This window comes from Mustela erminea, chromosome 18 (genome assembly GCF_009829155.1).
Source record: "Mustela erminea isolate mMusErm1 chromosome 18, mMusErm1.Pri, whole genome shotgun sequence".
NCBI classification, from domain to species: domain Eukaryota; kingdom Metazoa; phylum Chordata; class Mammalia; order Carnivora; family Mustelidae; genus Mustela; species Mustela erminea.
The window spans coordinates 18370547-18397822 of record NC_045631.1 but is presented as its reverse complement, the minus strand read 5'-3'; the positions used below and the strand labels follow the sequence as shown (position 1 = coordinate 18397822).

The window sequence follows — 27276 nt, the reverse complement described above, 5'->3', positions numbered from 1 at the left end:
CTTTGAACACATTCTGTGTGTAGGTCATACTTGTTTCTTTGCATGGCTCTTAATTTTTGGTTGGGAACTGAAGTTTAAAATACTGTAATGTGGCATCTCTGGAAACCAGAGTCTTTCGTCTTTCCAGGGTTTTTTTGCTGTTTTTGTTTTTTATGTAGTGATTTTTCTGAAGTAATTCTTGAAGTCTATGTATTTTTTTGTTATGTATGGCCACTAGAGTTGTTGCTTGGTTAGCTTAGTGGTTAGCTAATGATTTGAAAGAGATTTCTTTAAATACTTGTAACTAATAAGTCTCCAGTCTGCCAAGGGGGCTCTGTATGCATATTGGGTATATCTACAGTACACCACTAGGCATTTTACAACTTTGCCTTAGCCTTTACTTTTTGCTTCTGCAGAGCCTTAGGGTCAGTTGTGAGAGCTTAGGACTGTTTCAGGTCTTTCCTGATCTGGTACAGATGTCTTGTATGCATGTGGACTTCATGATCCCCTGGATATGGGAAGCTTTCAAAGCTTCTTCTTGAATATCTTATTTCTCAACTTTTCTTTTTAAGCTTTTTGATTAGCCTGTTGTTTTCCCCTTTAAAACTGTTATGCACTGCCGCAGGCAGCCCTGATGTGCAGCAGTTGTCTATGATTGTTTTTGACAGACACCCCCAGGGAAAAGTCTGTTTTACTTTGGCACTCTGTCAAGTCAAATAAAGGCAGCCCTGTGAGTGGTGTGTCTTAAGGGAACCACCAGACACATCCAGTAATTCTCTGGGATAGGGGTTTTGAAGGATCTCTAACCCCATTCTGCCTTCTCTAGTGGCTGCTAGATTGCTGGATTCTGCCATGATTGTGGTTTGTTGTTTTTAGGCTATCATGGCACTAGGGAGGGGATGATGGAAATCGGAAAGTTAAAAATGTCACAGAGTTCTTACTGAGATTCAGCTGTTCTTGAATAAATGCTCCCTAGACTTAAAGCTTTAAGCCATTAGTTAATTTCCAGAGTTCTAAAAAAAACTGATTCTGACAATTTTTTGCCAGTATGAAAAAGAGAAGTTTTATTGGTCCATGCTTTGCCATTTTGAGTGACTTCCCAGGTTATCTTTTAAGTGTCTCCAGTGCATTTTTGCACACTCCAGATAGAGTCATCTTACTGGTTTTATAAACACTATTGACTTCCCATTGCTCCTAGGATGGAGACTAGAATTCTTATTTTTGACCTACAAAGTCATCCATTTTTACTATTCTTTTCATCCTCTTTTCCACTACCCTGTCCTATTTGGTTCTTTAAAATTGCCTTAGGGGAAAAAAAAAAAAATTGCCTTAGGTTGGGGCGCCTGGGTTGCTCAGCCAATTGAACATTTTCAGCTCAGGTCATGATCTCAGAGTCTTGGGATCGACCTGCCTTTACCCCTTCCCCCAGCTCATGCTCTCTCTCTTTCTCTCTCTCAAATAAATAAATAAATAAATAATTGCCTTAGGTCATGCAAGTGAATTTTAGTATCACTTTCAGGTACATATTGAAAAAATGAGGAATTTTGATAGGACTTGCATTGGTTTTATAGGTCAGCTTAGAAGAGAATTGATAGTCTGGTATTTTAGTCTTCATTTATGAAGATGGCATATGTCTTTATTTGTTCAGGTATTTTATATGTCCTTGAGTACAGTCTGAAAATTTCTTAGTTGAGGTCACACACATCTTTGATTTATCTAGGTACTTTTATAGCCCTTGTTGCTGTTGTGTAAGGGAATTTTTTGTGAGTTATGATTACTAGTACCTGTGACAGCTTCTGGTTTTTTGGTTGATTTAATTCTAGTTCCTTTATAGATCTCATAGCTTGATGATTTCTTTTGAGTTTGTCTCTTTTTTGGTTCTTTTCATTGATATGTCTTACTCTTCTGTGATTATGTGTGTCCCTGTTACTGCATTCTATGAAAACTACAGTATGGTGCTAAATAGAAAACAATGATAGAAACATTCTTGTTACACATCTGACTTTAATGGGAGTTGCTTATAAAGTTTTATAATTAAATGTGTGTTTGAGCTGTAAGGTTTTGGTACTAAGAATTATTATAAATAAGTATTAAATTTTAATCTTTTTAACATCCATCAGCATAATACTTATTTTTTGTTTAGTTTTTTGAAGGTAAGCCATTGCCATCCCTTTATTCCTAGAATATTTGATTTGTTTTTAAATCTTATTTGGTGCACTTAGTAGTCTCTTTACCAGTGCTTTCCACTGTTGTTGTTGAGTAGTTTTTTAGCAAGTGCTCATAAGGACATTGTTTCTTAAGTTCTTAATTTTAAGGAATAATTGCTTATTGCTTTTATTACCTAAATATCTATTTGAGTAGGTGTACTACTTCTAGAATAACAATTTATTTCAAAACCTTATAGATATTAGTCATTGAGAGGAGAAGTACAATACTGTATTTTAAGACTTACTTTTTTATTGGCTTGGACAACTAGTGGATATTTTCTTTTTATTCTTTTAAGTTTAGTGTGTTTTGGTGCAAATTATTTTGAATAATTTTTTCTTGGAATGAATTGTTGCTTTTTATCTAAATATCTAATTTTTTTCTTCATTGCACAGAAATTTGTTGTCACCATATCTATACTTTTTCTGATCCATTTAGTAGACTCTTTTGGAGGATCATCTTTCATATCGTTGTGCATTTATTCTTTATTTCACTCAACAAATACTTAGTGATTCCTGTTCTGTGCGAGTGAACAAAACACATCCATGGCCCGCATGGAGCTTAAATTCTTGTGGGAGGAAGAGAGGTAATAGTTAATCTAACAGATAAGTAAATTACATGTTAATTTATAAGGTGACAAGAACCAAGAAAAAGTAAAGCCAGGTAGGATAAGAGAGTTAAACAGATATTTGGGGAAAACTCAATTTTTGTCTTTTTTCTCTGAATTAACCGTTATTATCTTAAACCTTTGTTGAGTTATGTCTTTCCTGGTTTTTGCTGTTTCTAGTTTATTTATTATCTCTAATAATTGTTTCAGTTCTCAATAACTTTTTTTAGCTCTGCAGTCTCCCTTTCCATCCCTTTTATTGTTTTATTATCTGACTGTTAACTCATTTGATTGATCAATTGATTTTTTATTTTATTTTATTTTTTTCAGTGTTCCAAGATTCATTGTTTATGCACCAGGCCCAGTAACTCATTCAATTTAATTTGATGGTCTTATTTTGAAGACATTTGACAGGAAAGAGAGAGAAGAGATAGAGATGATAACTTTAAGGAATAATAGTGGAGTTGGTGGAATCTTCTTTTTTGTTGTTTTCTTAGGGTAGTGATGATTTATGCATGTTTAAGCTGGAAGGGAAGAAGCTAAAGGAAAAGAAGAGTTTATATAGCTAAGATGTCAAAGGGTAAATTGGTCTGTATCACACAGAGTACCTAGATAATAATAAGAATTTTGAAATTAGAAGAGCTGTCTGATTCCAGAGTCTATGCTTCTAAACATTATAATGTACTCCCTCTGAGAGGTAGGTTGTTTATAATGGGATTTTCAAAGGAAGAGAGAATGGATTTCAGAAGCAACAGAAAAAGGGTCAGTTGGGAGACTGGCCAGAGATAAGACAGACTTCAAAGACTCCATCCTGGTTACTAGTTGGGAAAGGAACACAAATAGAAGTTATGTTGAGACATGGTTTTTACCATATGAAATTACACAGCTCTGTCTTGCGGTGACTTAGGAATATATTGAGTAGATAGGGCTATTAATTGTCAACAAAGTTGGTATCCAGTTGTCGAGAATTTTTTTTTTTAGAGTTTTTATTTATTTATTTGACAGACAGAGATCACAAGTATGCAGAGAGGCAGGCAGAGAGAGAGGAGGAAGCAGGCTCCCTGCTGAGCAGAGACACTCCCCCCACCCCATGCAGGGCTGGATCCTAGGACCCTGGGATCATGACCAGAGCCAAAGGCAGAGGCTTTAACCCACTGAGCCACCCAGGTGCCCCTAGAATATTTTTTTTGAAGATTCTATTCCAAGGGTTTTCAGTGGAGGAGTCACTACTTGCAGAGGGGCATTAGGAAGTTTTTGGAGTGACTTTTGCTCATTGAAGTTTTTGAGAGTATTACTGACACCAGTTTTTGGGCCAGAGAATGTAGATACTCTGTATCTCATGACCCCATCCATATAGGTAAGATCCCTCTGAACCTTTATATAGATGAAAAACTAAAATTTTATTAGGCTAGACTGAAGTTCTTTTTGCACATAAACACAAAATATGTTTTGTACATTTTATTTTTATTAAATAGATTTTAATAAAATAAAAATTTAAATACTTTTAGAAAGTATTATTTTTGCATGGCAAAATGTATGCTAAAATTTCCTCTAATTTGACAGCCTTGTAGATGGAGGGAAGATTGTATCTTATTTTGTTTAGAATTTTACTGGGGATGGAGGGTGGGGAGAACTTTTACAAAGTGTTAACCGTTTAAGAAAATCCAGTCACTATCACCAGTGTCACTTGGCGGTATTTGTGCCATTAGTTCTGTAGTCAGCATTTGTATCTGTAACATTAATGGTGATTACAGTGAGTCTGCATGGTAGAATGATACTTTGATCCTGTCTTCTGATGTGCTTATGCATTTACATATATAAAGAATTTATATTCCATTATAAGTTACTTTCCTTTATTCTTTATAGCTCTTTATGGGTGTATATATGTGTGTATCCAAAATTTCATGAAAAAGAATGAATGTGTATATAATTTTTAAAAATTGTGTGTAGAAAGTTTATTTTCTGTGTATTTCATTTCAATATAGATAAAAGGGCCCTATAAAAGAAGGGTATTGAGTGTAATAGAACTGAGAACTGCCGCTCTGTGCCTTTCCCAGTGATGTAAAATGGCTCATTTATTGTATTTTAAATTCCCGTAAATATGTGGGTCTGTTTCTCTAGACTGTTCTATTCCATTGATTCCTTTCTCTAATCCTGTTCCAGTGCAGTTTTATTTCAGTTACTTTAGCATTATAATGGGGTTTGATATAAAGTAGAACAAAGAATGAGAAAAAACAGTATTTATTGAGTACTTGCTGTTAGCCATTGCCCTAAGTGTTGTATATTAATTAGTTCATGTAATCATCACAGTAACACTAAATATTACCATGTTTTGTTAAACCTAAGATGCTTTGTTATTGATGCTTTCTTGATGGTATCAGAAAGTGTCAGTGAAAGGTTTTCATTTGGCACATCATTATTGACTCCTGGGTGATAATTGTTATTTTTAAGATGTCACCAATCTCTGAGACATTAAAATATGAAAAAATATGTTGTAGAATCATTGAAGTAGGATGTTGTCATCTTCGTTTTACAGTTGAGGAAGTAAATGGGTAGAGAGTTTAACCTGCCTAAGATCACATAGTTAATTGACTTCATAGCTCATATGCTTGGTTGGGATCTTTTAAATTTATTGTTGTATTTTTCTCAGTGTTTATTTCTGATATATTGCAAAAGTTATGTGTGCTCTAGGTTCATGGTAAATACCCTTTTTCAAATAGGAGAAGTTGCCCTCTATTGTAGGTGTATAATTTCTAAATATTCTTGCCTGCCTACTGGGTCCATCTCTACGGAGTTCTCCTAGCAGATATCTCTGTGTGAGATAATACACTTTGCCCTTGATACTAAGCTTATCCATGAGACTTGTATAACCAGTGGAATGTGAGTGAAACTGATAAGCTATATTAGAGCAGAAGCTTTCAGAGCCATCTCGTGATTTAGCTGTTGCTTTTCCGCTCTGCTATATGAACAGCTTGTTGCAGATAGAGACTACCTTCAACCTGGAATGAAGATAGTATGGGCCTATAAGCCATCTGTAATGGACACATAGCATGAGCAAGAAATAAATCTTTATGCTATAAACCATGAGATTTTGATGTTGTTTGTTAACACAGGATAAATTAGTAGAAGTTGACCAATCTAGAATGCTAAAAATTTTTATTAGGCATTTGGATTGAATTTTACCACATTTTCTCAACATCTATTACTATGGTGAATTACATTGATAGATTTTTCTAAAGTGAAACCATGCTTTACTAGAATAACGTCTTGGTCTTGATGTATTGATTCTTTTATATGTGCAGCTGGGTTTTGTTTGCTATTTTTTTGTTGTGGCAAAATAGACATAACATAAAATTTCTCATTTAACCTTTTATAGGTGTGGCGTTAGGTACATTCACATTGTGCAATCATCACCACTCTCCAGCACTTTTTAAGTTGTAATATTGAGTCTCCTAGGGATCCCCACGATCCTTTCATGAGGTCTGCAAAGTCAGACTGTTTTCATAATAACAAGACTTTATTTGTTTTTACTGTTGTCTTTCTCACAAGTGTACAGTGGGGTTTTCCAGAGGCTGCATTACAGATGAATTGCAACAAATTGAACACAGCAAATTTGAGCAATCTTCTGTTAAAGAGATGCACCAAAATATAAAACATGCTACTCCTCTAAATGTATTTGTAAAGTACATTTATTTTAATAAGAGTGTTGTTAGCATGAATGAATTTATAGTTGTTTTTCAGTGACTTAATAATAAAATTTTGTGGGCGCCTGGGTGGCTCAGTGGGTTAAAGCCTCTGCCTTCAGCTCGGGTCATGATCTCTCAGGGTCCTGGGATCAAGCCCCGCATCGGGCTTTCTGCTCAGTGGGGAGCCTGCCCCCCCCCGCCTGCCTCTCTGCCTACTTGTGGTCTCTCTCTGTCAAATAAATAAAATCTTTTAAACAATTTTAAAAAATAAAATTTTGTTTTAATATCTAATATGGTAAATATTGATAGGATGACCCATAGAAGCAAAAGTCTTCTGGGTCCTCAGTAATTTTTAAAAGTATTTTAAAAGGTCCTGAGACCAAACTATTTAAGAATCTCTGCCTCAGTTAACAGAAAATATGTTCCTTTAAACTGCAAAGTGATATATTGCATTTTGCCCTTAACTATTCAGATTTCTACTTTTCAGCTAATGTTGGCCATTTATATTTTCTGAAATAATCACTCGTTTTTTTCCCCTAGGATTCAAATCATATTTGTAGAGAATTTCTATATTAGTTAAAATGTTTTCTAAAAATCTCTTCTGAATTTGTAATTCTGTCTCATTTTTATTCCCGAGTTTGTTTTCTCTCCTTTTTCTTGGTCAGGCCTGACAAAAGTTTGCCTAAATCACTTACTACATTTTGAAGAATCAGCTTTTTGATTACTGGTCATCTACTCTTTTAGTTTTCTATTATATTACTTTTTTCTTTGTTATTACCTTGTAATCTTTTTTTTTTTTTTTAAAGATTTTATTTCTGAGTGACCTCTACACCCAGCATGGGGCTTGAACTTAAAACCCTGAGATCAAGAGTTAACACTCTCTGCTGACTGAGCCAGCCACGGGTCCCCTTGTAACCTTTCTTTATTCTTAATTTGTTTTCTTTTAAATTCTTCGACTGAGAAGTCTTTTTTCTTTCCTAAGAAACTTGTTAATGGCTATAAATGTTTCCACAGTTCTGCGTTGCATGTCACAAGCTTTGTTTTTTTAGTGACCTCATTTTTTTCTAAGATTTTATTTATTTAATTTGACAGACAGAGGTCACAATTAGGCAGAGGCGCAGGCAGAGAGAAAGGAAGGGAAGCAGGCTCCCCTCTCAGCAGAGAGCTGGATGTGGGGCTCGATCCCAGCACCGTGGGATCATGACCTGAGCCGCAGGCAGTGGCTTTAACCCGCTGAGCCACCCAGGCGCCCCGACCTCACTTTTTCTAAAAAAGTAGTTCATAACTTTTGTTTTGAATCTCTTTTTTTAATGCAAGAATCATTTAAAATTTATTGGTTTCTTTGATGTTGTTTACTTCATGCTACTTGTACTTGCGTAAGTATATTCTCAAGTAATTCTTTTGGAGTATATCTCTGGGTAATAATTGAATCCTTGCAGACCTGCATATGTCTTTATTTTGCCTTCACACTTGAAAGATAGTTTGGGGGATGCCTAGGTGGCTCAGTTGGTTAAGCCACTGCCTTTGACTCAGGTCATAATACCAGGGTCCTGAGATCAAGTCCCGCTTCTCTCTCTGCCTCTGCCTGGAGCTCTGCCTGCTTGTGCGCGCTCTCTATTTTTCCTCTGATAAATAAATAAATAAAATCTTTTTTTTTTTTTTTTAAAGATAGTTTGGTTACATGTAGAAACTTTAAAGTATCATACTTTGTTTTATTTTTATATCCACTCTTTGCAAATAGTAGTGTGTGGTATCTAATTCTTTGTGAGTAATCCACTTTCTCAACTTCCTTTCTCATATGTTTTAGGATTTTTCTCTTTATTTATCCTTGGTATTCTAAAATTTTACCAGGCTTACTCAAGTTTCTGTGTTCACCCTTTCCAACTAAGGGCAGAAATGAAATCTCTGTTATTTGCCTTTTCCAAAAAAGGCAGTATATAGAGATCTACCCGTATTGCTGCTTTTAATGCAGAAACTGCAGTTAATCTGTCTTCTGTCTTTTCCTATTTTCTCTCCCTTACCTCAGAATTTGTAGCACCCTGGGAACTGTTCCCACCTTTTCTAGCATTCAGTCTCTGTGGGCAGTTTGGTTTCTTGCCTTATATCTTCCTCAGGTTTCCAGTACATTAAAAGTACACCTTCTTGTTTTCTGGCATAATTGTGGATTTCCTGTCATTTTGAGGGTTTGGATTAGCAGGAGAAGAAGCAGGAGAAGGAGGCTGCAGCATGTATTAATTTGCCACCTTAAACAGAAGCTTGCATTGTTTTCCTAGCTTAAGATCTTGGGCAGATTGTTTAATCTCTCAGTTTCAGTTCCACATTAAAAACAACAACAACAACAAACTTTCTATTTTATAATATGATCCAAAAGTTTATTTTAAGGATTAGAGAGAGCATACCTCAAATACCTAGTACAGTGTGGGGCGTAGAGTAGCTGTGTAATAAATAGTACCTGTATTGCTATGATATTAAATGCCTTCTACAGTGCATGGCATAGAATGGAAGTGTAATGAATGGTGCCCAGATTGCTACAATGAAACTGGTATCTTCTGTGTGTGCAGTAAAACTAAATCATCATTAATCATTGGTCATCTGAAATTTTCTTGTGTAATCTCCATGTTAGGTTGTGTTTGACAGTCATAATTTTGGTAGCCTGCTTTTTTAATAGAATCTTGATCTTCATGTTGGGTTGTGGCCATTAGGGAAGAGCCATCGTATTAGAAAAAAATTCCATTAAGAAGGAAGTAATAACCATAGTTATATTTTTGAATTATGTTTGATTGTTTGCAATCTTATTGTACCTTTTTTACTCATTTTTTAATAGTTTCTAATTAGAAGATAATAAAGGCTTTACTTCCAAATATGCTGTTAAATAACAAAATTAGCTTTTTATTTTTCTAAAACCATACCCATCTTCCTCATCTATTGGCAGGCTTTGCTGTCGCTTATTCCAACTTTACCATAAAAAAATCATTTAAAATTTGTTTTCCTTTATTTTCATGTTGTGTTTCAGTGTGTATAGTGAGACAAAAAGTAATAATCCTCCATCTCATTCTTGAATTTATCAAAAGCTGAAAATAAAATAGATCAGATCACTTTCTGGAACAAAATTACTTTATTAGTTTAGTAATAATTTGAGGTTACTTTAAAGATAAGAAGCAGCTTTGGGGAGAAGATTCATTTCCTGCCTTTGGGCTTTATCTGCAAGAACTACATCTTCAGTGTCAAGAGATTGTGTATTTATAACTGAACTCTAATAAAGTCTGTACTGGGGATGCTGCACACCTGACTTGGTCATTGTGATTATATATTAGGTGCCAAACTGTTGCTTGTCTTTAAAAAAAAATTGCCAAGTGTATTTCATTAAAATCGGCCTGTGTGGGGGCAACAAGACCTTGACTGACTTTATTTATTTGACAGAGACACAGCGAGGGAGGGAACACAAGCAGGGGGAGTGGGAGAGGGAGAAGCAGGCTTCCTGCTGAGCAGGGAGCCAATGCCACGCTGTATCCCAGGATCCTGGGATCATGACCCTGGCTGAAGGCAGATGCTTAACGACTGAGCCACCCAGGCGCCCCACAACCTTGACTTGATTATAAGTGTGCTAGTTATTACCAACATAGTTAATGATGTCCCTTTGGAAAAGAAGTTTGTTTTTCTAAGTGGAATAAATTGTAGTTTTTCCTTTTATTAGTGAGTCAAGCAATAATAGGAAGAGGTCATTAATTATAGTAAATATGTTTTCACTGAATCTTATAAAATGTTTTCTTCAACTCTTTGATGCAGCATAGGATATTAAAAACCATGTTCTGGGTTTGTTTTCCTTAACTCTGTATCTTGCACAGTGTTAAAGAACTATACCTTTTTTTATGAGCAGTCTAAAATTACACTCCTTTAAGCACTCCTTTTATGCTTCTCCCACTTCTTGCTGTCTTTTCATCATAGACAAATTGTCATACAAAACAAGATTATTTCAGAACTGCATCTTTCATATTTTTATGTCTGTGTGTGTTTGTCTTTCTGGAACTGAGACATCTCTTTAGCAATGGAAAGAACTGTTACTCAGTAAACTTTTTAAACATGCAGGGAATTTAGTCATAGTCCTCATTTTGGGGTACATTATCAGCCTGATAAGGCTCTTTCCCTGTTTATTAGTTTTCCTCTTCATCCCTAATCCCCTCTTCCATTCCCCTTTAAACATACCCTGATTTGATAGGTATGCTTGAGGATGTGTCCTTTTATATTGTGTTGTTTTGAGTATGTTTTATATATGTAAATACCATTGTATTACAGATCTTTTATATATGTGTGTGTGTGTGTATATATATATATATATATATATATATATCAACTTTATCTGATCCTATTCCCTTAAGAAATAAACATTTAAATTACCCTGTGTTCCTCCTACCACAACAATACTGTAAAGAAAAAGACATTCTCATACCTGTCCCACAAAAGAGTTTCTTTGGGGAATATATCCAGGAGTGAGATTTCTGAACTGGGGAGTATATAAATGAATTTTTCACTAAGGAAGAAGATTAGGATTAGAGAGAGCATGGCAAATTGGTTTCTGGAATACATATACCAGTTTACATTCAATTTCATTTTGTTGGGGGTCACTATTTCTCCATTTACTCATCAACACCTTATAGTTTTTCCAATTCTTAGTTGTTTATTTTGTACTTCATTGATTTTTATGAAGCTGAGTTATCTCTTCATGTGTTTGTTAGACATTCCTTATTCTTCAAGTTTCTCATTCATGTCCACTGACCACTTCTCTGTATTTCCTGTCTCTATTTTTTATGATTTGTAAGAGTCCCTTATATATTTTAGATATTAATCCCTTGTTGGTTTTAGACGTAAGTCTGTTACACTTTTTGTGTCCTTATGGTGAAGACTGCTAATAATTCACCAAAGTCTATTCTTAGCTTTACAGACAGTTTAAGCTGGACACATAGCTGCTCAATTAGGGATTACATTTTTTAACTTTATCATTAGCTAAATTGAGGCCATGTGACTAATTTTGCCAATCAGATATGGGCAAAAGTGTTATGTGCATTTCTACTTCAATAGCTCAAAAGAAATTATGTGGTCTTTTTTTCCTTGTTATAGATTGGAAGATGGATAGGTTTGTTATTTTAGGCCATGACCTAACTTTCTCCATACCCTAGCAAATAGCAGAGCAGCAAGCCAGAAAGAGCTTAGGTTTCTGAATGACCATGTGTACTAAACAGTGGTCTTGCCAAACTGAATTGCCTCATGAAACAGTTATTAAAGAGATATATAAACTCAAGTCCAGTATTAGAGTGCTAACTTGTTATTAAGCTTAGAGTTGACTATAATGTGTCCTTTATGGAGCATAAATTCGCTCTTAAATATAGTCAAATCAATTTCCCCCTATATAGTTTGTGCTTTAGAGGTCTTGTCTAAGTAGATATTTGCTGCTCTGAAGCTGTTCTCCAAGATATTCTCCTCTCTACTATTGGCTTTGTAATACCTTTTATATATAGGTCATGTTGAGTTCACCTTTATACATGTTGTGAGGTAGGGATCCAACATTATTTTTCTTTAGATTGGCACAGGTGTTTGCCAGTACCATCTGTAAATAATGCATGCTTTTCCTTCTGATTTATTGGCCATTTTTATCATGTCAAGTTACCATATATTCATAAATCTGCTAAGCTCTCTTGCTTATTATTTTTGCTATGGCAGTTATACAGTTTTTTATTATGTCTTAGTAGTAAATCATACTATCTAGTAGGGTGAGTCCCTTTATACGTCTCTTTAAATTTGATTGAATTATTTTTAGACATTTATTATATAGACGTTTTAGAATAAGTTTGTGACATTTCTTGAAAACTAGAACAAAACCTTCCTGATTTATACTGGAACTGTCTTGGGTTTGTAGACTAATCTTTAAGGAACTACCGGTAAATGTGTTATAGTTCTTCATGTAGACATTTTTGTGAGGTGATTTTTCACCCATCAATGTCCTCTACCCTATCTTCAAGTTAATTCCTAGATAGTCCATATAACTATTTTGAGTGGTACTTTGTTTTCCATATGACTATTCTGGTACAGAGCAACGCTATTGGTTTTTTTAAGTTGATTTCTTGTATCTGGCAGTCTTTCTAAACTCATTTATGATGATAATTTGTCTACACCATCTGCTTCATCTCTTCTAATCCTTATTCCTTGGTTTTTTTCCCCCTTCCCCCCGTTTTATTATATTAGCCATATCCTCCAGTAATATGTTGAACAAAGCCTCAATGGGCATCTTTTCTTATCTATATCTTAAATGGAATGATCCTGAAGTTTTCCATTAAGTTTGATGTATATTAGCTTTTAGTATGTAGACTTTATCAAGTTCAGGAATTTTTCCTTCTGTTCATAGTTTACTGGCAATTTTTTAATAAATCGTTAAAACTATCAGATGCCTTTTCTGAATCTATTGAAATACTCATTTTCTCCTGTAGTCCATAATGTGATTACATTGATAGATTTTCAAATATTAAACCATTTTTGAATTTCTTTTTTTTTGTCAAAGATTTTTTAAATTTATTTGACACAGAGAGAGAGAGAGACAGTGAGAGAGGGAACACAAGCAGAGAAAATGGGAGAGGGAGAAGCAGGCTTCCTGCCAAGTGGGGAGCCTGATGCGGGGCTCGATCCCAGGACCCTGGAATCATGACCTGAGCCCAAGGCGCCACCCAGGTGCCCCCATTCTTGAATTTTTTGTGTTAATTGTTTTTGAACAGTATGTGTTATTTTTAATATACTAACAGATTCAATTCACTAATTCATCATTTAGGATTTTCAGACATCTAATGTTCATAAATGAAATGGGCTTTAGTTATTAACTGAAAATGTGCCTGCAGATTTTAATTTATGGGGGTGACATTGACATGGAGAGAATGCATTGAAAGATTATTACTGTTCACAAGAGAAGGGAGCATGCTACTCCACTCAAGGACATGGGAAGTACCAGATGTAGTCAGGAAGCAAAAGCAAGAGCAAGGGGTAAGGCAAGGAAGGGGGAAACACTAGAATTGGCTAGTTTGAATAATGTTGGCAGGCTCTGGACTTAAAGAGGTGCTCTCCAGTTGCTAATATCTGACCTTTAGTGCTTAGGGCAGAGGAATAATGCCTCCTGAAGTAGAACATACAGGTAAAGGAGATGATTTGAAGTTTGGGCTCTTCAGTTTACATAGGAAAAATACATTCTTGGACTAACCTTGGCTATCTCTCAGGAATTGACCAACCCTGGGAGAGGTAGTTTCTCCCTAGTCAGCGAGGTCACAAATGCCAGAGCATCAAGAATACAGGAAATAAGAACATACAGTTAATGTTATTGGCCTTCTGGTGGCTGGATGCCAAATAGACAAAAATTCTAAGAAAACACAAACAGCTATCTGTTCTTTTCTTACTACTATCTGGTTTTGAAATCAAAATGATGTCAGCCATATAAAGCATTTTAGGTATTTCTCCTTGTATTCTATTATCTGTAACAAATTGTAGAAAATGAATTATTTGCTCCTTGAAATTTTTAGGAGAATTCAGCTTCTATAACTATCAGGGTTTATGGCTATTTGGGAGACAATGTCTTTGTGGTTATGGTCTGTACAGGTTTTTTTTTTTTTAAAGATTTTATTTAAGTATTTATGACCTTTTGTAATGTAATATTGTAAACATAAATATTATAGTATTATGATAGTACTTTTAAATCTCATCTATCATCACCTGTATCTCTTCACTTTTCTTGATGGTCTTGCCAGAAGTTTGTCTGCTTACTAATCTTTTCAAAGAATCAGCATTTGATTTTATTCATCTTTCCATTTTATTTCTTCTCTGTTTGATTTCTGCCCATATCTTTGTTTCCTTTGTTCTTTTTTGAGTTATTCTATAGATACTTTTTCAACTTGAGTTGAACTTTGATATTTCTTATATAAGCACATAAATCTATAGTTTTTTAAAATATTGTTTTAGTTGTCTCACAAACTTTGTTACATGGTATTTTTATTGTTGTACTTATCTAATTATCCTGTAATTTCCTTTATAATTTCTTCTTTGACCTGAGGATTTAGAACTATGGTTTTTGAGTTTCTAGACATATGGGTGGAGGTTGTTTTTTGTTTGTTTTTGGTTGCTTTTGTTGTTATGGATTTCTAGTTTTATTGTTAAAACCAAAGAACATCCATTATATGGTGTTTGCTTTGTGGCCAGCACATAGTTTTTGCTTCTTATGTCTTTGAAAAGCATGTTTATTTTTCACAGTATGTGAGTTGTCTATATATTTGTTAGTTTGAACTTACTTGTATTTTCTATAATTAATCTTTTCCTGTTCTGTTAGTTTCAGAGAAGAGTAAGTTAAAATTGCCATCTAAAATTGTTGATGTCTCTATAAAATTGTTGTTGCTTTGTGTGTATGTGTTTGTAACATTATTGCAAAGAAATTCACATGCCATAAAATGCAATGGATTTTAATATATCCACAGAGTTGTGCAGTCATTATTATTACCTAATTTTAGAACAGTCTTTTTTAAAAAGCCCAAAAAGACACTTGTGCCCATTAGCAGTCACTCCCCTCTCTCCCTTTCCCCAAACCCTGGAAACTACTTATTGACTTTCTGTCTCTTATTCAGTGGGTTTCAAGTAAGTGGAATCATATAATATGTGGCCTTTGCAGTCACAAAACATGGCTTCTTTCACATAGCATAATGCTTTCAGGTTCATCTGTGTTGTAGCCTTTATCAATACTTCATTCCTTCTTATGGCCAAATGATACTCTATTGTATGGATATACATACCATATTTCGTTTATCCATTCATCTTGATGGGCATTTGGGTTGTTTCCATTTTTTGGTTATTAAGAATAATGCTGCTATGAACATTCATGTATAGGCTTTTTTATAGAGATGTTTTCATTTTTCTTGAGTATATGCCTAGGAATGGAACTGCTGGGTTTTATGTGGCTCTGTGTTTACCTTTTGAAGTACTACCAGACTATTTTCCAAAGTTGCTACACCATTTTACAGTTCCACCAGCAACATTTAAGGATTCCAGTTTCTCCATGACTCATCAACACTTAATATTTTTTTATTTCAGTCATTCTGCTGGGTGTGAAATGACATCTCATTATGGTTTTGATTTGTATTTCTTTAATGACTTAATGATACTGAGCATCTTCTCAAGTGCTTGTTGGCCATTTATATATCTTTGGAGAATTGTCTATCCAAGTTTGCATGTCCATTGTTCATTTTTAAATTGGTCTTTATTGTTGGATTGTAAGAACTATTTATTCAGGATACAAATCCCTTACCATATATATGATTTCCAAATATTTTCTTCTGTTCAGTGGGTTTTCACTTTCTTGATACTGTCCTCTGAAATAGTTATTTCTAATTTTGTTGAAATGTAATTTGTGCCTTTTTTTCGATTGTTGCTTGTACTCTTGGTTTGGTAAGTTACAAATTTTGTCATGTAGTATGTAGCCGTGATCACAAAGATTTATTCCTGTGTTTTCTAAGTTTTGTAGTTTTAGTGCTTACTTTTATGTTATGATCCATTTGAGTTTTTTCTATATGGTGTGAGGTAAGTACCCAACTTCATTCTTTTGCATGTGGGTATCTAGTTGTTTCAGCACTATTTATTAAGAAGACTGTTCCTTCCCCCGTTGAATTGTCTTGGTGTTTTATTCATTGTAAAAGCATAAATGTTTATGTTTGCCAGTTCTTAATCTGTTTTTCCTTCAATATATAATACAGTACCCAACTTTTCCTTTATATATTTTTTTAAAGATTTTATTTATTTACTTGATAGAGACCACAAGTAGGCAGAGAGGCAGGCAGAGAGAGAGAGGAGGAAGCAGACTCCCTGCAGGGAGCCTGATGCGGGACTTGATCCCAGGACCCAAGATCATGACCTGAGCCGAAGGCAGAGGCTTAACCCACTGAGCCACTCAGGCGCCCCTTTATATTTGTTTTTGCTTTCTATTCTGTGCTTTGTTTTTTTAAAATTTTCTAATTACTGTGAAGCTCTTGGTTCACAGTTGTTCTTCGTATTTCCCAGCCATTTATTTTCAGCATTTCTGTACCTTTTTGGACTTAGGCTATCCCTATTGATCTCCTATTCCTACGTCTTTTTTTTTTTTTTTTTCTGTTATTTTTTTTGACAGAAATCACAAGTAGGCAGAGAGGCAGGCAGAGGCGGGGAAGCAGGCTCCCTGCTGAGCAGACAGCCCGTTGTGGGCCTCTGTCCCAGGACCCTGAGACCATGACCTGAGCTGAAGGCAGAGGCTTAACCCACTGAGCCACCCAGACGCCCATTACTACATCTTTTAAAAATCCAATCTTAAGAATCTTCCTTTAGATCAGTGAGTTTAACTCATTTACATGTATGTATTGGAACATTGTATTAGAACTTTCCTGTCATGTTATATTATATTTTTTATTTACCATACTTCTTGGCTTTTTTCCTTTTCCCATTTAATAGATTGAATTTTCGTTTTTGTTTTTGTTTTTTTTTTTTCAGTTTGAAAGCTCCACATTTTGCTCTGTTTTAGTTAGAATTTTGGTCATTGTATGGTAACAGGTGGTAACGACACTTACCAGGGTGAGCGTAATGTAACATAAAGAAGTGTTGAATCACTGTTCTGCACCTAAAGCTAAATGTTCTGCGTCAACTGTTCTTCAGTAATAAAAAATTTTTTAAAAAAGAAAAATATTTTTGGTCATTGCCCAGATAAGTCCAGACTTTCATTTATGGGGTTTTTTTTGTTTGTTTGTTTGTTTTAAGTATTTTTATCTACATCACCATCCTCCCTTTAGCAAGTACTGTGGCAAACTTTGGCCTCCTTTTCTCATCACTATATTTATATCACCTAGTAAGTGAGATGTTGGCAAACTATGGCCTATGTGCCAGCAACCTGTTTTTAAGTAAAGTTTTATTGGAACATGCTAAGATCCGTGCTATCCTATATAGCACCCACTAGTTGTAGAGGGTTTAACTTTAAGCTTAAAATTTAAAATTTCCTCAGTCACACAAGCCACATTCATGTTATCCATAGCCACATGTGACTAATGGCTACCATATTGGACAACACAGATAAAGGTAGAACACTTTAGTTATCCCAGAAAGTTCTGTTATACAGAGCTTCCCTAGATTTTTGGCTCTAGAATGTTTTGGTTATATGTTTTGTTCCTTTTTGAAGGTAATAGTTTTACTAAATTATTTGTTCACTTTTTTTTTTTTTAAGATTTTATTTATTTGACAGAGCACAAACATTGCGAGGGGGTTGGGGAGAAGCAGGCTCCCCCCTGAGCAGGGAGCCCAATGCTAAGCTCAGTCCTAGGACTTTGGGATCATGACCTGAGCCAAGGACAGACGCTTAACCAAGTGAGCCACCCAGGTGCCCGTATTTATTCACTTTCATGTATCTTTTATAACATCGTTCTTGTTGGGAATGGTTCCTTTAATGAGTATTTTCAAAGAGGGCCTTTAATGTAGGAAATATTCTAAGACTGTGTGCTTAAGATCGCTTTACTTTTGCTGATAGTTTATCTGGACATAAACTTTTTGGTTCAAAATTCTGTCAATATTTTAAAATTACTCTGCATAGTAATTTTAAGAATTACTTTAAATCTTGTGTTTCTAATGAGGTATCTGATGTCATTTTGATCCTATTCCTTTCTAGGTAAACTACTCTTGTTAGAAGCTCTTAGATTTTTTTTTTTTTTGTCTTTGATTCTCTTAAATTTTATTGTATCAAGGTGTTGTTTATGTATATGTGTGTGTTTTATTTATCCTCTGGCACTCATAAGCTGTTCAATTTGGCATTTTTTTAATTCTAGAAAATTCTCAGTCATTCATATACTTCTGGGAATCAGTTTAATTTATACACTTCTGTATCTTCTGTTTTTACAAAGTTAATACTCTATCATGTCTATGTACCTTTAAAAAATCTTTCGTATCCCTTCCTCTTAATGTTTCAGAAGTGTTTCTTAGCGTAATAATTCCAACTCACTAAAACATTTTTCAGCTATACCCGTTAATCCATTCACCCATCTCTTGATATTTTCATTTTAACTGTTTTCTGTATACATTATTTCAAATTGTTTCTTTTTTTAATTAAATCTCAAATCACCTTAATTTATTTATGTATTTATTATTTTTTTAAAGATTTTATTCATTTATTCAACCGAAGATGAGAGAGCATAAGCAGGAGGAGCAGCAGGCAGAGGGAAGGGGAGAAGCAGACTCCCCACCGGGCAGAGACCTCTACACAGGCCAGATCCCAGGATGCTGGGATCATGACCCAAGCCTAAGGCAGATGCTTAACTGACTGAGCCACTCAGGCGCCCCTCAGGTGCTTTCTTTTTTAAAAACAATTTCTACTTCATATTAACCCACATCCTCTCATATCTGAGGATGTGTATTATGGTCATATAAAATTTATAGTCTGACTAGCTCATTAATTTTTTTTTAATGTATATAGTTTTTTAAATTGTTTTAATTTTTTTTTAAATTTTGTTATTTAAATTCAATTAACATATAATGTATTTTTAATCTTCAAAAAGATTTTGATAGTTCTTATACTTCAGTGCTTTCTTGCTTGATCGATGGATTGATTTTTTTTCCATGAACACATTTTCCATTGAGATTTTCAGCCACATTAAGTTAGCTGGTACTGTGTTTGAAAGGAGTGTTCAGGTTGTCTGGAGAAAGGAAGAAGAACCCCAGAGCAGAGAGCCTACGGTATTTTGGATCATAGGATATCTGGACTTCCCAGTTGCATCATCCATCAAGAAATCCTTCCTTTTAACTCCATCAGAGATTTGCTCTTTATTGAGATTAAGGTTCCGTGGAATTTTGTTGAGCGAACAGAGAGAACATTGGGGTTGCCACCCCACCTAAACTGGATTGCTGTTCTGAGATTACCTCAGAGCAATTGTGCTTTTTTGCCCAAGGTGATTGGAGAGAGATATTTTGGAAAAGCTCGCCATCATCCAGCCCCCCAGTTGTGTGCCATATACTCTTCAGCTCTGGGTTGCTACTCTTCCCTCCCTCTGTCCAGTCAAGTCAGCATTTGTTTTCTGAGAGATTTTTCACCGCTTTTTTGTTTGTTTCTTATATCCACCCTCTCACTTGTAGAACAATTTCAAGGGGAGCTTGTCTTAATATCTTATCAAGAATGTAACCCGAAGTACGACTAATTTAAAAAATTATACATATTTGGCTTTTGATTGGATGAGATTTTTTTTTGGCCTCAAATTAATTTTTCTAACTATCTCTAATTACTAATTTAAGTTTTTACTAGCTGTTTTCCATTTAAGGATCACATATGCTTTTTTTTTTTTTTTTAAGATTTTATTTTTTTTTTAACAGAGAGAGAGAGAGAGACCACAAGTAGTCAGAAAGGCAGGCAGAGGGGAGTGGAAGAAGGCTCCCTGCCGAGCAGAGAGCCCTATGCGGGACTCGATCCCAGGACCCTGAGATCATGACCTGAGCCGAAGGCAGTGGCTTAACCCACTGAGCCACCCAGGCACCCCCACATATGCTCTTGACAGTAGGAAAGGAACAAAGGGAGGTCCTGGGCAATGGAAGGAAACTGGTCTAGAAATAATTTGTTTTCATTTGTTTATTTATTAGAGAGAGAGAGAGACAGTACAAGCAGGGGGACCAGCAGCCAGAAGAGGGACCTGAGCGGGGAGCCTGATGTAGGGCTCCATCCCAGGACCCTGAGATCACAACTTGAGCCAAAGATCGAAGCTTAACCAACTGAGCCACGACCCAGGCGCCCCAGTCTAGGAATATTAAGTGTTAATTCAGAAAAAGAATAATGTAGAATGCAGTGCACTTTTTTTTTTTTTTTTTGATGGTTCTTGTTCAGAACTTTTAAGTATCATTATTTAAGAATCTGATATGTAGAAGACATTGTACTGGGCACTACTGATAGAAGTTTGAATAAGATAAGATCTCTGCTTTCAAGGAGCTCTTTTCAATACTTTATGAAAGTGAATTTATATATAATTCAGGTTAAAACTAAAATATCTTCACTTCTGAGAGAAGTTAAAATTTCAGAAGCTACTAAGGGTGTTTTGTTGGAATTAAGGACACTTCTCTTTGAGCAACCAGGGATAAAAGCCAGATGGACTAGCCCGCCTTACTTTGAGAAGAATTTTTTTGTGGGCTCCTTTTCCTTTGCACAGCTTTTGTTCGTTCTGCAGTCTGTTTGACTATGGCCTGGTTTTGGCTACACATTTTCACAGCTTCATATGATGTGGGCTACCCTGCTTTCTGTTCTTAAAATCAGCCTCGTATCTTAGTGTTTTCGTGCATTCCAGGAATGATTTGCTTTGTATACTTGGACCATGCTCTTTAGCTTGTCTCTTGTCAGTCTGTTCATCTGTTGCATAATAATTTGCCTCTGCTACTAGATTCCTGTCTCTGAATTTGCTCTGTACCTGTCCTTATATGTAGTTGGTTTGACATATTTTGGCTCTTGGCTTTAATTTCTAAATATGCCCTTTTGTTCTTCCTGAGGTAATTCATTGAGGCTGTGTTGCAACTGATTTTCTAAAATACTGGTCAGCCCTGTCACTGGTTCAAATCCTCTCTTCTTCCTCTTCCAAATTTCTGTATTGTAATAGCCACAGCTCATTTTATTTTTAAATTGTTATTATTACATAGTTTTTTATTTAAAATTACCCACTACAGATAAAAAGTCTACAGTTTTTTGTGTATGGCCTGATGCTATTTTAGTTTTTAAAAACATCTTTATTGAGGTATAATTGATGTATACATGCACCTATTTACAATATACAGTTTGCTAAATTTTGACATAAGTATATACCATGAACTATCACTGCAATAAAGATAACATATCCATCACACTGCAAAATTTCTTTATATCCCTTTGTAGTTCCTCCCTCTTGCCCCTTCCGATCCCCTCTACAACCCCTAGGCAACTACTGATCTAAATTCTACAAGTATAGTTTTCATTTGAGGAATTTATATAAATGGAACTGTGCAGTATATACTTTGGTTGAGGGGTGTGGGTGGCCTCTTTCAGCATAATTACTTTGAGATTAATTCACACTGTGTGTTTCAGTAGTCCACTCTTTCTAGTTGCTGAGTAGTATTCTGTTGTATAAGTATACCACAGTTCATCTGTTCACCTGTTGTTAGTTATTTGGATTGTTTCCAGTTTTGGGCTGTGAAAAGGAAAATGGCTGTGAACATTTGTATACAGTCTATACTTTCATTTCTCTTGGATGAATACTTAGGCATGGAATGGCTGGATTGCATGATAGGTGCATATTTAACTCTAAGAAACTGCTAAATTCTTTTCCATAGTTGGTGCACCATTTTACATTTCCACTACTGATACATGAGAGTCCTAGTTGCTCTAAGTCCTTTGTATGGCTATGTTGTCATTTTACTTTTTAATAAAACATTTTATTCTTTGCAACTTGTGTTTCTGCAACTTGTGTTTACGTTTAAATGTTTAATAATGCCTAGAATGTGTTTTGGTGTTTGCTAAAAGGAATGAGGTATGGTAAGAAATCAGTTTTAATATTTCGTTCAAAAGACAGTTGTTTCTGCATCGTTTTATTAAATAGTCTATCATATTTGTATGGATTTAAAACTTGCCTTCCTAAGGAATTGTTTCAGGTGAATACATTTTTAGGTTCTTTGCCTATTCTTCAAAACCTAAATGTTTAGATATTAGAAAAAAAATGTACAATAAATCAGAAAGTTCTCCACTTACTTTAAGGAAGTGAAATTATGAGGCTCATGTTCTATATATGAGATGAATTGAGTTCTCAATGAAGAATTATTATCATAAGATATCAAAAATGTACATTCATATCTTTTGGATAAGTATGACTTTTTGTCCAATTTGTAATCATTCTAAAAACACAGCTCTGGGGACACCTGGGTGCCTCAGTGGGTTAAAGCCTCTGCCTTCAGCTGGGGTCATGGTCCCAGGGTCCTGGGATCAAGCCCCGCATCAGGCTCTCTGCTCAGCGGGGAGCCTGCTTCCTCCTCTCTCTTTGCCTGCCTCTCTGCCTACTTGTGATCTCTGTCTGTCAAATAAATAAAATCAAAATAAATAAATAAATCTTTAGAAAATAATAATAAATAAAAACACAGCTCTGGATGAAATGATCTCTGCAGGCCATGTATGATTCTACCTCTGATTACTATTTCTGCAGTCTCCAAGCTTAGAAACTTTAATACCATGTTTGGTCCTGTTTTCTGCATTCCTTCAGTCCATCTGCTTCCAAGTTCTGTTTCTTTTAGAGCATCACCTGGTTTATCCCATTTATCCATTCCCATGTGCCATAGTCTTAAAACCTCAGTGCCCTTTGTCTAATTCGCTGTTATCCATATTACATTGGTTCCAGATCATTTTTCTAAATGACATTTTTATTAAGTTTTAAAAAGTTAATTCTCGGGACGCCTGCGTGGCTCAGTTGGTTAAGCAGCTGCCTTCGGCTCAGGTCATGATCCCAGCGTCCTGGGATCGAGTCCCACATCGGGCTCCTTGCTCCGCAGGGAGCCTGCTTCTCCCTCTGACTCTGCCTTCCACTCTGTCTGCCTGTGCTCACTCCCGCTCGCTCTCTCTCTCTCTGACAAATAAATAAATAAAATCTTTTAAAAAATAAATAAATAAATAAATAAATAAAAAGTTAATTCTTTTTTGTCTTCACGTCACATTTAGGGTTCTATTTTACATAATGTAGTCTGAGTCCAGTTTTAGTTCTTAGCACCCATACAGAAGTCATTTGCTTTTAATCATATTGATCTCTTCCTTCTTGCCATGTTTATGTCATTGTATTTTTTTTTTTTTTAAGACTCCATTTAGGGGTGCCTGGGTGGCTCAGTGGGTTAAAGCCTCTGCTTTCAGCTCGGGTTATGATCTCAGGGTCCTGGGATCGAGCCCCGCATCGGACTCTACTCAGCGGGGAGCCTGCTTCCTCCTCTCCCTCTCTCTCTGCCTGCCTCTCTGACTACTTGTGATCTCTGCCTGCCAAATAAATAAATAAAATCTTTAAAAAAAAATAAATAAAGACTCCATTTATTTTGAGAGAGAGTGCATGAGTCGGGGAAGGGGAAGAGGGAGAGACAATCCCAAGCAGACTACACACCGAGCCCAAACCCTGTGTGGGGCTTGATCCCATGACCTCGGGTGACCCAGCTGAAATCAAGAGTCAGATGCTGAGCCACCTAGGCACCCCTCTGTCATTGTATTTCTTTATCGGGTTTCCTTTGTATAATACAACTTTTTTTCCTATGTTACCTTTCTTTCTAAATTTAGCTTAGATCTTCCTCCCCCATAGATACTTCTTTGACTCTCTCAGACTATGGTTTCCCCTCTGAATACCTGCAGTAAGTGTCTCCATTCACTCTCTTTGATCCATGTCCACTTCCTTGGACATGTTAGCCATGCCCTTGTCGATTCTCTGTGCCTGAAAAAATGTTCTTTATATCTCATTGTGACTTGTTTTCTTAACTGTTTGCAGGTCCTGGTCCAAATGACACTTTCTCATTGAGACCTTCCTTGAATGTCTTATTTTAAATTCAGTCTGCTCCTTAGTCTCTTTACCTTTTCTTTATTTTTTTTTTTTTTTTTTTTTTTGCATAGAGTGCAGTACATCTGACATATATTTTGCTTGTCTGTTTTTGTGCCCTTATGAGTTCATTGACAGCAAAGGTTTTTGTTTATTGTTTTTTGGCCAGTACCTTGAAAAGTGTATTGCACATGGCATATGCCCAGTAAGTACATAAGTGAATGAATAAATGCTTCCTGGGTATATAAAAAATACATATTTCTTGGGGCGCCTGGGTGGCTCAGTGGGTTAAGCCGCTGCCTTCGGCTCAGGTCATGATCTCAGGGTCCTGGGATCGAGTCCCACATCGGGCTCTCTGCTCAGCAGGGAGCCTGCTTCCTCCTCTCTCTCTGCCTGCCTCTCTTCCTACTTGTGATCTCTGTCTGTCAAATAAATAAATATAATCTTAAAAAAAAATACATATTTCTTTAGGCCATTTAGAAAATATAAAAAAGGAGCACCTGGGTGGCTCACATGGTGGAGTGTCTGTCTGCCTTCAGCTCAGGTGGTGATCCCAGGGTGCTGACTGAGCCTTGCATCGGGCTCCCTGCTTGGTGGGGAGCCTGCTTGCTTCTTCCTCTCCTGCAGTTGCTGCTCCTGCTTATGCTCTTTTGCTCTCTCTGTTAAATAAATAAAACCTTAGAAAAAAATACAGAAAAGTATGGACTGTATAAAATGGCCACAAGAATTAAGTAATGGAAATTTATACACTGTAGTTGGGAGTAGAAATTAGACCACTTTGGAGAACAGTTGGTCAGTATTTAGTGAAGTTAAAGATCGATGTTCTACAACATAGCAGTTCTCCTAAATGGTTACACATGTGTATCAGGACATAGGGACAATGTTTATAGCTGCTTTCTTTGGGGGAAAAAGAAAAGGAAATAACCCAAATAAATATTCATTAGCGGAAGTATATATAAAAGTTCAGATCATGCAAAATTAAAATCATTTAGAGACCTAAAATAAGGGAGGTAAACTGTTCCTCCATCATCACAGAGTCTCTGACTGGGAGTGACATAAGACAAAATAACAGGAGAAAAGCAAAGCTCATTTTATATTTACATGGGAGTCCTTGCTAGAATAATGAAGACCCAAAGAAGTGACTAGACCTAAGTGCTTATATACTAGGTTGAACAGCAGAAATTGTGGGAAAGTGAAATACATGTGTAGACTAAGGAAGATAGTTATTTTAACAAGGTGTTTCGATTTCTCTTGGCCGTGACTCCCTATGTTCAGTGGTAAGTTTGTTTCTTCCTTCTGGTATCGGGAAGGCACCTTTCACATGGGAATTTTCATGTCTTCAGTTCAAAATAATCAGTATGCCCATGGAGCATATTTTGGGGTGGCCATGTCCGGAAGTCCTTTAATACATATGTAGCAAAACTAACCAAAAACAAGGAGATTATATAAACAAAATTTAGGGTGGAAAGGGTGGAAGATGAGACTTAGGGACGGATATATATTGACTTCATCTCTATTGATAATGTTCCATTTCTTAGTCTGAGTAATGAATTCACAGGTACTATGTTATTTTTTTTTTACCCTTTTTGTAGATAATTTTTCATAATAATTTTTAAAGGTAGTGGTAATGTCATGTGTAGGGAAAGTTGACAGGGTGTAGGAGGTTTACAAAGAGAGGAGACCTGAATATAGTTGGTAGAGAAAAAAGGAGAGACTTGATTAGTAAAAGAGGAGATTTGATAAATACCATTAGGACCCAGTTTAGTTGGAAGCTAAGAAATAATATTTTCTAGGAGTGTTTAGATGCCTACTATAAACAGCAGGTGGTTGCATGGATTCAGGACTCATGTTTATCAAATAGGTATAAAAGATGGGCAATGGGGGTTTAAATTATTGGCAAGAGTAGTTGAAGATTCGCTACTTTAAAAATTAATTAAAAAATAGGGGCTCCTGGGTGGCTTAGTGGGGTAAAGCCTCTGCCTTTGGCTCGGGTCATGATCCCAGGGTCCTGGGATCGAGCCCCACATTGGGCTCTCTGCTCGGCAGGGAGCCTTCTTCCCCCTCTCTCTCTGCCTGCCTCTCTGCATACTTGTGATGCCTCTCTCTGTGCCAAATAAATTTTTTTAAAAAGATTAGTTAAAAATAGAAAAATCAAGGGATTACTGGCATCTGTAAGAGCAAAGAAAAGATAATGGAAATAAATGAGCAGGAGAACTATATATTCTGTTGAAGTCAGAAGCATTGTAAGTTGCACTGTTACTTTATGCATCATTAACAAAACACCAATTAAACTATAATATTCTTACAAGTTAGAATTCTAATTATATATTTACTATACAATATTGAAAGTTCTTTTAGACTTAATAGTATGTAAATTTTTACCTTTGGTTACTCTTACATATATATTAAAAAGCAAAATGTGAATAAAAATAATTAGTTAAGGGTTCTAAAACTTTTTCAAATCTGGAGGTTTTTTGTTGTTTGTTTGTTTTCTTGATTGTAGTGAATTCTCACTCATTTTGTTCAGATTTTCCAAGGAATGCATATGATGGAGTCATGATCAATCAGTCTTTTTTGAACTTATTTCTTCACTCAGATTCATTGATGACTGCATTTTTCTAAATTTATCATTCTTTCTGACATCAAGCTTAAGTATGGTCATAAGGAGGGTATTTGTAGGTAATGAACTAGGCATGTTAAGTAGTAAGCCCAAGTAGGACTCCAGAGTAAATTATCTCTATGTAATTGCATAATTTGAGAAATATTATGTTACCAACACTTGATGATACTCATTCTGCAGGTTTTTGGTGCTGACGCTGTTTTAGTATTTACACACACGCAGGTAGAACCAACTACCAAGAATACCTCTTGCTCAATAGCGGTTAGACGATGCCTGCTGATTATAAAGTGTATCCTGATTTCATCAATACAAGTATATGAGATAATGTACATCTTCTATACAGTGAAATTTGGTGGGAAAGTAGTGGTTGTTGTTGGTTTGGTTGTCCAGATTTATAGTTTAGAGCTGGAGCAGTCACAGATAATGACAAGGGTGACAGTGATAGGGTAGCTACTTGGAGAGGAAACCATCATAACTGGACCTGAGGAAAACAATGTCAGGTCATTGTGTTGTACGGATTATCTGTGATGATGATGGCATGATATAAAGCAGAAAGGAAAACTGAGATCAAGGTGTCAGAGATAGTAGTAAAGGATTCAT

The 27276-nt window shown here is 35.7% G+C and overlaps 1 protein-coding gene and 1 pseudogene across 3 annotated transcripts in view; one reads left to right on the top strand and one right to left on the bottom strand.

Moving 5' to 3' along the window:
* NSRP1 (nuclear speckle splicing regulatory protein 1) overlaps nucleotides 1-27276 on the top strand; it is a 58060-nt gene that overhangs the window by 10213 nt on the left and 20571 nt on the right. The window lies entirely within an intron of this gene.
* LOC116578593 lies at nucleotides 26543-26623 on the bottom strand (annotated as a pseudogene).